Source organism: Coenobita brevimanus, chromosome 23 (assembly GCF_032717465.1).
Source record: "Coenobita brevimanus isolate Jiangsu-jjx chromosome 23, ASM3271746v2, whole genome shotgun sequence".
NCBI classification, from domain to species: Eukaryota; Metazoa; Arthropoda; class Malacostraca; order Decapoda; family Coenobitidae; genus Coenobita; species Coenobita brevimanus.
Window position 1 is genome coordinate 57,743,229 of NC_136976.1, and position 11,936 is coordinate 57,755,164.

Here is an 11,936-nt window from a genome sequence, read left to right on the forward strand (position 1 = left end):
TTGCAGTGGCTGGTACTGGGTCGGTAATAATTTTTTTTTTTTTTTAATGCTCAGTGTTTAATCCCATGACCCAGATAATTTGCCCCGTCATTGCAAACCACTCAGGCCTCCACATACAACTCGTTGTAGCCAAGTTTGTGAAGAAGACCGTAATGCCTCTTCCACAGAGATTAATTTTCAGTTTCACTCTTTATATTCTTTGGTATGTTATGTATCTCTGTTTAATATCACCACCGTTGGCACAAGTCACATACAAGCAGGCTGTTAGATAGTAATGTCCAGAGTAAATCGCCGAGAAAGAGCTGTTACGAAATCTCTGGTCAACTAGAAATATGGTGATCAAGAACAAACCTACGCTGAACTCTCTCTTCGAACTCATTTATTCTGCAGGAGGAGGAGGAGGAGCTCATGTGCCGGTTGCCTCCGTCCATGGTTTTTTCCTGCAAAGATATATATGAGCTGCGAGGGGGAGTTGGTTGAAAGTCTGGTAGTGAGTCTGGGTCCTTGCTATGGCGCATCATCAGTCATCATCATCATCATCGTCGTTGTCGTCTTCCTCCTCCTCTTCCTCTTCCTCCTAACCTTACAGCCTACCAAAAATGGGTAGGACTGGTTATTCACGGTGGAATTGCCATCAGATAGTAAACATTTCCTGAGTGTGTATTCCAATACAGTATATACTGTACCTACACTGGGGCTGGGCTGGTGGGGTGGGTTGTAGGGTCGTATTATAAGTGGCTCTGGATAACGATTTATTGTGCACGTTACACCTTAATATCCTCGTGTACGTTATTTAAGCAAAGTATGTCAATATAAGAACGCATAAGTAACAAAGGAAAATGTTAAGGTACTATAATGAAAAATTCATCGCCAAGGAAGAGGTACAACGAGGCCTCCTATGTTACCTTGAATCCGACCCTTTGTGCACAGACGAATTCATAAACGGCCTCAAACTTTTGCCTTCAAACTCTGTCATTCGGCGGGACCAAAGAAATTAACCTTAAAACTGCAACAAATTACGTATATATAGGAAAAGGCCATTCTCATTTGCACAAGTGATTTCGTAGTATCTCCTTAGCGTTTTCTTTCACATATTACACCATATTTTCTTTAATTCTTCTGTGAGAATATGATGCAGCCCCGGAGATGATCATAACACGTTACTACCCTGTTATGGCATGTGAAGCGACTAGAAATTCTAAAGAATAAAATTTCTACTGGAGATGCGGGGCATCGATCCCCGTACCTCTCGCATGCTAAGCGAGCGCTCTACCATTTGAGCTACATCCCCACTCTCTAAAAGCTATCCTCTATTGAAGGACTTGACTTTCACAATCAAACTTATGGTTAGTTCCTTAACATTTGTTTCTGTAGGAGCGACATGGAAAAATGAATGTAGTCTTCTCCTGCCTCTTGTTCTTCCCTCAAAAATAAATCCTCGGTAAAAGAGTGGAGCCATCGTGTGTGTCTGAATGTTAACGTCTTGCTGCCTCCTTAGATACTACACTCGCCTGCCCGCGCTCGTTCTCTCTAACACAACCAGGGGAAACTTCCGTACCTTTGAACCAGCCTCGTTTTCTCTCATTTCCTTTTCCTTCCTTGTATATTATCTCCCTTTTTCATTTCCTACCTTGGTTATTTCCCCCTGCAGATATTTCCTCTCGGCTGTCTCCCTTTTCTATATTTCCTTCCATTCCTCTTTCCTCAATGGGGTACTGTCAAATCTAGTATCCGATAGAAGGCACTGCGGACTCTAGTTTCACACATTCTCGCGCTGTTTAAAAAGCCTATTTCTCTTGGTTAAATATCTGTATGAAACTGAATCACAATAATGTCATATATCATAATATACAAATAGAAACCGTAGTTATAACGTGGCATGAATTGTTTTATTTACCATATATGGAAGTGAAATATTCATTGAGGGCAACCCTTCCATTTCGCTAGTCCTGTAGTATTACACTTCTACTATACGTGTAGTGGAAGTGAGATTCTTAATATAGCTTATACTTGGATCAGACTGCAAATTGAGCCTAGTGGGTATCTTGACTCATTCAATCTCTATGTTGGCTTAAACGTAATGTTGAGTAAATACTGATCTTCAACATTTTGCCCACACAAGTCACGCATGTGCAGCACAGGCCAGTCCCCCGTTTTATTCTAAACTGCTCACTCATTCCACAGTCACTTACCCTGAACTCCTCTACATCCAGCTATGCAGATCGTGAATACAGAACTTCACTCCCTGTATGAACAGTAAAGGCAGATGTCTTGGCTTGCTTTACCATCACTGTCTGTCCCACTGAGCTTATGGAGGCTTTCTCATGGGTTGCACCTCGTAATTTGTGTGTCCGTCGCCAGGGCGGCGCTGGTGTAGAGGCAGCCATGTTACACCCTGCCTGATGCCCGCGTTTTTTGTACTGAGCTGCTCTGTGGGTTTTTGAAAGCAGCCGATGATTCCGGAAAATATAGTGCCATGGTCCACTGTGCAGCTTACAGATGCAAAAATGGGCACAGGGATTCATCGAAGAGAGATGGCATTACATTTCACAAAAAGTGTATCTTGTTGCTAACTCTATAAGGTTACGGTCCCCTGGGGTGAGGTGGGAAGATTCTTGCCCAGTATCCCTGCATGAATGAGGCGACTAAAAGGCGCTCATTTATCACCAGTCTCTCTCTCCATGTCCTCTTCTCTTCTGTTCACATTCTCTTGTAGATATTTCCATGTTTCTTCCGGCCTTGCGTTCGTTTCCCATACTTGTGATTATTTCCCAAACTTGTAATAATTTCCCAAATGTGGAGTCAATTGCCAAACTTGCGATAAATTCCCAAACTTGCGATAAAATTGCAAAAACTTACGATTAGATCCCAATCCAGTAATCAATACCCAAACATGCGGTCAATTCCCAAACATGCAATCAATTATCAAAAGTGCCATCTCGTGTCTCACGCAACTTCGATTATTTTTCCCGGAAAACCAAGGCAACTTGGTGCGCTGTGCCTTCCAAGTCCTCCCTTAAACTAATAGTATTAATAATAATAATAAATAATAATATTAATAAACACTACTACTATTACCACCACCACTACTACCAATAACAACAACAATAATAATAATGATTATAATAATCATCATCATCCAATCCTACGTTGCCCCATGAGAAGCGTAGGAGTCCGGGGCTAGGCAAGTTGGTCCTGACATTTAACATGAGTGACCAACCTCACTCATCCCTGAGTGGCATTACGTGAGCAATAAACCTCAACCATCCCTTGGATATAAACCTTCACCGGCTCAATTCGATAGGAGCGCTGTAATTCCCCACTAAACCACCAGGCGTCAAAATTTGGTTGTATGGTTATCACCCAGCGAAGTAAATGGTTTCCCTGTGTACATGAAATAATAATAATAATAATAATTATAATAATAACAATAAAAGTTACAAGAAGGAGGTGATATTTTGAATATTATCCCGGAGCCCGAAGCTCACCATATCTGGAAATGAGTTCTTGATCTAGCGATATTTATTTCCATTCATAATTGGTTTTTACGAATGTTGAATCAGGTCTTAGTAATATTAGGGGTTTTCGGAGATCTTTAGCTTAACGTTTTTGCTACCAAGTTTAGATGGCAAGTCTAGCGACCACGGTGGATCTCTCTGTTAGCTCCATCTACCAGTCGCATTCCCGCTGGCAAGGGAGACTTTACGATACTACTTTTTTTTTTTTTTTTTTTTTATCGCACAGCGACACTACCTTTAATGTTAGACATACTGAAGACATATATGGATTGGATGTTAATGGATGGATACTATTTAAATCGTCTGAACATCGATATGGATGTTGTTGCTAAGCCCCGGACAGTCCGGATGAGCAGACCCGTCGACCGCAGATAAGCCACTTTCTGTGGGTCCATCCTACAGGCACAGTACAGTGCATTTACCATGTGCTGAACGTATCCGCGCCTCCTCCTAGTGGACGGCGCCTCACCACGGTCGGACCATGGACGAAGAGATGCAGAAAAAAATGAAGTTTGGCACCCTGATAGACGCCGCAGCTGCTTCACTCACGGCGCACAGCGCCACCACGTGTAGGCTCCTCGTCAGCACCTATCGACATAATTGACATCAGTACCGTAAATGAGGATAAGTTTTATAATAGAGATTCCTGTTGTCTTTAGACAAATTTATTCAGTTTTGGAAAGATACAAATTAACTTGAGGAGTCACTGTGCGAAGCTGAATAAAAATAATGAAATGTAAGGCGTCATAGTATCGAAGGGGTTAAGCGTAACACGCAAAATAGATCGCTGACGAAGAGGCGTTCCTACGTCAACGAGAATATGGTTTTACTCGTATGTCCGGGGAGCTGAGAAGTCTAAGTTGTAATGGGAAAAATAAATCGCTAAGGAAATGGTACAACGAAATCTCCTTTGCCAATGAGATTGTCCTATCATTGCACCAACAAGCACCGTTGGCACCTGGGAATAATCCATATCTTAACCTCTTCTTTCTCTCTGACGTATTTTACTGGTTTGTTCTTTCTGTCTTCAGGCAGTTTTATTCAAATTAGCTGCACAAACAGGACATCTATCAAAACAGTAGCAAGAGAAATGGACCGAACTGCAACATAAATTCATCTGTCAGTAATTTCGTCAAATTCTCGGCTGCTTCTCATAGTCAGGACCAGGAAACACACCCTGGGGCCCCACCACTATAAGGACGTAATATATCCTGGCTCTTCTCAGGCCGTACTGGCACTACAGTCGCCCCCTTCACCTCAGTCACTTCTAATGTTATTCTTGACGATATATACAAACTTATTGCGTCTGATAAAATTATCAACTTAACCAGAACTAATTCATCTCAAGAAATTTACTGCTTATAAGTAAAATTTTGGTTGGCGTTCTGGGACTCTCTTGGGTCCGGGCCCTGGTGTTTGGTGAATACCACCAACACCCCGCTGTCTCGGGTCCAGATCACAGTCATACATTAACATCAAAGGACATTTTTCTGTTCTTGTCCATCAGTGCTGAGTTAGCTAACTGAGCTATAATGACATGATTACCTAGCGAGTTCGTTGGTGTTAGCTCGTAGGCTCCCATGATTTACTCTCAGTTGAATAAATTATTCTGGCGTTTGATGGATTACACAACTAGAGTTGTCCCAACTATGAGACAGTTAAAAGTGGCAGTATTCACATACTCAGGCTCTTATAGCTCACCCATAGCGGAATAACATTATCTAACGTGGTCTTGAATAAAACAGTAGAATTGTCTTGATCATGAAAGTTGCCAGTCTTGTGGTCAAGCGGTAGATTGGGTGGGTGAGTGTTGATGTCGTGTTTATCGCGAATGGGTTGTGGTTTAGCCAGTTTGGCCGGTTGCTCGTGTGTATTTATCGACTCTTCCCTCCTTCCCTCTGTCTGTCTGTCTGTCTGTCTATCTCTATCGATTTAAGTCTATTTATCTGTCTGTCTTATCTATACCGTCTATATATCTGTCTAAATCTCGATGAATGGGCACTGGGGTTGAATTTCGTCAAGCAGCACCTCCAACGGAGTTTTACAAACTGTCTCCATGTTAACTGTAAGGACCATGTGTTTGGTCCCCTACAGTTAATAAAGAGACAGTTTATGTGCAACTCCCCTACCTTGATCATATCACAACCAAAATTCAGCCATCACTCACAAAACACAGTGAAGTTTTACCTCCCAGTTGTTGTTTATTCCTGTTAATAATTTTAGAAGTAGCTCAGTTTTTAACTTTAAGGGCCTCCTGCCCCCTGACCTGCACTCATCCATTGTTTACAAATCCACGTACCCCAGTTGTCAGGTTAGGTACATCGGACATCGGAAGGTTCGAGTGGATGAGCACAAGGGTCAGTCGAACATGAGACGGGGCACCCATGTCACAATCCTGCTCACTCAGCTGTGACAATGAGACCACTCAGAGGTTTGTGGTGTCCTCCTTAAGACAGAAAACTTTTAAGTAATTGATGGTTGTACCAATTCGAGTCAAGGATTGTGTGGGTAAAGTTGAAAGTTGGAATACAAATGTGGGAGATTGTGTGTGTGTATGCACCAACGCAAGATCGTGCTAGCAGTGTGAGGGAAGAGTTCTGGACAAATGTGGAGGTGTGCATGGAAAAGTTTGGAAGGAATGAGAGAGTGTTTTTGATCGGTGATTTGAATGGTAAAGTAGGGAATGTGAAGGTGGATGGAATAGTTGGTGAGTGGGATGTGCCTGCTGCGATAGATGAGAATGGAAGTGCGTTAGTGGACATTTGTGCTGGGAGGGGGTTGGTGATAGCCAATACCCTCTTCAGGCATAAAATGATCCACAGGTATACATGGCGAGTGATGAGAAGCGTGGGTGGTAAACTGAATGAAAGGAAGGAAATGATTGATTATGTATGTGTGGATGAAAGGATGCGAAGATGTGTAATGGATGCAAGAGCGTATAGAGGTTGGGGGAGTGCACTTTCTGACCACTACTTGGTGGTGGCCAGAATTAGGATACAAGTAAGATGGAGGAATAGAAGAAGGGAAAGACGAGAGGAAGGAGTAGTTGCAAGGAGAGTGGAAAGGTTACAAGAGGATGAGAAAAAGGCAGAGTATAAGAGAGAAGTGGAGGAACGATCGGGCAAATATGAATTGGAGCAGATGGGGGACGTGGAAGGAGTGTGCAGGATATTTACAGAAGAAATATGTGCAGCATGTAATGTGGTGTGGTGTGTGGAACAGCGTGGTGGACTGAAGAGGTGAGACAGGCTGTGGCACAAAAGAAGAAAGCATACAATGAATGGATGAGAAATAGGGGCGTGGAAGAAGTTGAGAGGCGGAAGAGAGAGTTGTATGTAGAAAGAAAGAGAGAGGTGAAAAGATTATTAAGAGAGAGTAAGAAGAGAGTGGATGAGGAATTTGGAAGGAATTTGAGTGTAAAGTGGAGGGACTGTAAGAAGATGTTCTGGAAAGAGGTGAAAAGAGTAAGACAGGGTGGAAGTGAGGTTAGCAGGGGAGTGAAAGATAAAAATGGTAGATTACTAGTGGAGAAGGGAGAAAAAGTGAGCAGATGGAGAGAACACTTTAAGGAATTGTTGAACATACAGGATGGAAGGAATGCGAGTATAAGTGGCTGGGGAATGGCTGGGAGAAGGAGGGAGGTGAGAAGACAGGAAGAAATCAGTAGGATAGAAGTTGTGGATGCAATGAAGAAAGTTAAATTGGGGAAAGCCCCAGGAATTGATGGAGTGTGTGGTGAAATGCTGAAGCATGGGGGAGAGATAGTAGTAGAATGGATGTGGAAGACGTGCAGATTGGCCTGGGAGGAAGATAGAGTCACGTAGGATTGGAAGTCAGGTATAATTATTCCCTTGTACAAAGGAAAAGGGGAAAAAGAAGTGTGTGGTAATCATAGGGGCATTTGTCTTCTTCGTATAATAGGAAAAGTGTATGGTAGGATACTTATTGACAGAGTTAGAGAAAGAATAGAGGAATTAGTTGGAGAAGAACAGGGAGGCTTTAGGAAGGGAAGAGGTTGTGTAGATCAGGTATTCATTCTTAGATCTTTAGTGGAAAAGTTTCTAGAGAAGGGAAAGAAGTTGTATGCGGCTTTCATGGATTTGGAGAAAGCATATGGCAGGGTGGATAGACAAGGATTGTGGAAAGTAATAAGAATATATGGAGTAGATGGAAAGTTGTTAAATGCTGCGAGTATGTATAATGGTGCTAAGGCTGCAGTGCGTGTGGATGGTGAACTAAGTGAATTTTTCTCTTTGGAAGTTGGGTTGAAACAGGGATGTGTCATGTCTCCATGGTTGTTCAATCTGTTCATGGATGGGGTAATAAAAGAGGTACAAGGTAGGGTAGTGGATGTTGGAGTGGCCCTGGTGAGAGAGGATAGTGTCTGGAAACTCCCTGTACTGTTGTTTGCAGATGATACTGTGTTGTTGAGTGAAGACGAAGGGGAGCTGCAAGGCTTGGTGGACGAGTTTGGGAGAGTGTGCAAGAAACGGAATCTAAAGGCGAATGTAGGGAAGAGTAAAGTGATGGTCTTTGAGAGAGGTGAAGTCAGTGAATGTACAACGAGGTTGGATGGTGAGGAATTGGAAAATGTGAGTACGTTTAAGTACTTGGGTAGTGTGATGAGTAAGGATGGAGGTTTGGAGGGTGAAGTGCTTGATAGGGTACAGCAGGGAAGAAAGGTTGCTGGTACTTTGAAAGCAGTGATAAGAAACAGGGAAGTTAGCATGGAAGTGAAAAAGTTACTACATGACAGTATTGTGACACCAACTCTAACGTATGGAAGTGAAGCTTGGGCATTGTTGGAAGGACACAAGTCAAGAGTGAAAGCAGTGGAAATGAGTTATTTAAGAGGAGCCTGCGGAGTCACATGGAGAGACAGGCTGACGAATAAGAATATAAAGGAGCATTGTGGTGTGGATATGGATGTGATAGGAAGTGTTATGAGGAACACACTGAGGTGGTTTGGCCATGTGGAGAGGATGGAGGGTGAAAGACTGACGAAGAGAGTGTATGTGAGTGAGGTGGAGGGGGGAAGAGGGAGGGGGAGGCCGAGGATGAGATGGAGGGATGGGGTGGAGAGGTATATGAGAGAGGGGTGTGTGAGTTGGGAGCAGGGCAGTGAAATGGCGGGGGACAGGACGACGTGGAGGCGATTTGTTTATGGCCACCCCAAACGGGACTGAGGCGTCTGGCAATAGATAGATAGATAGACCAATTCGAGTGCTTGCTCACTGTATATAAAGTTACTTGCCCGGTTAAATAACTTAACGTCTGCAGTCCCGTAAATACAGTAAAGATAATATATTTTTTTAACATACTTCATTTTCTTTTATTTTTTTAAAATACTTTATTTTCATTAATTCTAGACTACTGATGATACCCTGAGATGTCGAAACGAAGATGCTGTTGGTGTCGACGTTCGTTCTACTCTTCCTCCTGAAACTGAAGTTCCCAGGAAAAAGTCTGTATCCAATGTTCTCGGACACTATTAAAGCTACAGTGGATCAACACACATCGCTTGAAAGGCCATGAAAAAGTAATAGACTTTATCTAAGAGACTTTCACAAAGTTCGACACCACACTGCTATGAGGTAGAGTCAGAGTTAAGATTCCAGAGGGTTGAACCGTGAGTGTGTAAGAATGTGGCCCATTCATTGGGTATGTTGTTGTATAGTTGAATGGTTCTTACACTGTCATGTTTTTTCCCTTTGTTTTCCACCTCACCTCACCTATGGGTGGGGGTGGGTGGAAAAAGAGCCGAGATGGCGATGATGATGATGATGATGATGACGATGATGATGATGATGATGATAAGGAACGGAGTATCCATAGTTTATACGTTAGCACTTCTGGGACAATATAACAAATCCGTGTTTCTCACCCAACAACTCTGGATCACACACAGAGCAGAAGCCGAAAGAGTTAAACGCCAACCGAAAAAAGGGTCTTCTAAGAGACAAGATTCTCAAACATTGATAACGGTAGATAATAAAACGCTGTGATAACTGATGTGACTGCCTTCGCACTTTGTCACTGGTTGTGTTGGTGGTGTAATACTGGAGAAAATACAGCTCAGTTCTACTACACCGTCATTCCCGTTCTTCCGTTGTGCTGAAACACATTGTCTTAACGCCCTGAAGGAAAGCAAAATCCAAAACCGTGCTGGAGATGCGGGGTATCGATCCCCGTACCTCTCGCATGCTAAGCTCTACCATTTGAGCTACATCCCCATCCTGGAAGTATATTGGCCACTGAAAGAGTCAGGAGCATCTTCTAGTTTCCTCCAAGGTATACTGGTGCCATCTATACATAATTCACATCAGTAAATGCCATCATCTCATTCCGTCAAGAGAACATATGTGGTGGCGGGTGGCACGGTGTGAAGGGTGCCAGCACAATGTCAGAGTGAAGGTGCATCCCCCCAGTTTCCCCGATCAGGGTCGATGGGGGAGGATGAGGGTGGGAAGGGATGGCTGGGCGGGATGGGTTGGCCTGCTGATGGATGCTGAAAGTGTGGGAGGGAGCAAACGAGTGTAGTATGTGGGGGTGATGATAGCGGTGGTAATATTTGTCTAACTACCATCCAGTCCTTTTGTGCTCCATAAGGAACGTAAAGCCTCGGGCTAGGTTCGCAGTCCAAATATTTGAGGCGTGGGTGACTAGCCGTACTCGCCCCTGACACTATACGGGCAATAAACCATAACCAACCCTCGGCTGGAAACCCTTATGAGCCCCATCCAGTTGGAACGCCGTAACCCACTACACAATCAGGTGCCTATGTGGTTATAAGTCACCAATCAGCGTAACAGCGCAGTACATAGTTCCTGCTTTACAGGAAACCAATCGGATGGCTACTCAATGTAGTCACTGGATGGTAGCACTGTATCAAGCGAGTGGATGGTAGGCACCCCACCTACCACGCAATATTCCAATACAATAATATTGCACAAATTCGATAAAGAGGGAAAAGATAGTCAAATCAAACGTTGGATATCGATAAGTAAGTGTGTGGGACGGCCTGGGGTTGTTGGTGTGTGGTGGGGTATGGCGAGGTAGCTCATCCTGTGAAAAAGAGCTGTATGGAATGGCCGGTGCTGAAGTGTTTGGTGACAAAATAGCAAGAACGTAATTAATTTACATTAACAAAGAAAATGGGGTTCTCCAAGAGCTATAGCTACTGTACGGTATATTTTCCATGAATCACAGGAAATCAATAAGTCAGTGCTGACATACAACTTGTGAATATTGTACTGATTTGCAAGGTGGAACACTTCGACAGGATACCGAAGGATTGAATATAAAATTGAGACATTGATTTGATTTCCAAAGAGCGTTAATAAACCGTTTCCGTAATGACGCCTTTTTCCTCTTATTATTTACTTTTTTTTTTTTTTGCACGGAATGACTAATGTTATCAGTTTAGGAGAACTTTTCGAATTGTTGGGTTTGGCTATGATCTCTGTTAACCCTTTCGCCACTGATATTCTTCTTAAGTTGAATCCTGTCGTCTGCTGTTAGCCGATTTAAAATGAAAATAAAGACACCATCGTAGTGCAGGGGTTACATAGGTTACGTCAACACTCAAGAAAGGATCGGCTCTGAGTGTTCCAATTAAGTTGATTTCTGCGCAACACAACGAAATACGACAACGCTGGCTGAAGATTGATTATGATTGCTACAAAGACTATTTCCACAGACTGCGACTACACCAAATCAACGCTAGGAAAGGTTTGTTAATCACTGCTGCATGACTTACTCCCCAAACCTTGAGGCTGCACGGACAGTTCGCCACAATAATTAGCCGAATCGACGTTTGCTCCAACATTCTTTTGGCCGACGGATGTTTGGCAAACAGCTTTCTTTTGAATTTAAGTAATTTTTTATTCCCATTTCTTTTCCTGTTCTAACTGCAAAGGTTAAACACGCCAGCATTTTCAAAAAGCTTGTTCTGACTGCTACACTTGACCTTTGACAAGTGACTCCCACCAAACGGGATACTGACTAAACAAGGTCATACCCTATCACTGCGACTTGTCTTATGCATTTTTATTTTATTCTAGCTACCGCCTGATTATTTCATTCAGCACAGAAGGAGGAAGCTGAATATTTGAAAACACACCCAATTAACCAGTTCAATATGAGGGGTCTTTCTTTTCAACAATAACGTTTGGAGGAAACAGGAATAAAAAATCATCTTTCTGATACAATCAAGGAAATTAGACCACCCTATAAAGTAGCAAAGGTTGAACAATAGGGGCAAGGGAGGAGGGGGAAGAGAGGAGGAAAAAGAAGAGAGGGAAGGGTGAGGGATGGGAGGGTGAAGGGAATGGAGGTAGAGAAAAGGACTGAGTGAAGGGAGGGAGAATGAGGGAGTGTGGGTAGTAGAAGAGAGACAGGGAGAAGAGGCATAACCTA

The 11,936-nt window shown here is 43.1% G+C and overlaps 1 non-coding gene across 1 annotated transcript; it reads right to left on the reverse strand.

The window, feature by feature from the left end:
• Positions 1–1,218: 1,218 nt before the first annotated feature.
• TRNAA-AGC (transfer RNA alanine (anticodon AGC)) lies at positions 1,219–1,291 on the reverse strand. The gene has a single exon. It is a non-coding gene; the product is annotated as a tRNA-Ala (tRNA).
• Between the last annotated feature and the right edge of the window lie 10,645 nt (positions 1,292–11,936).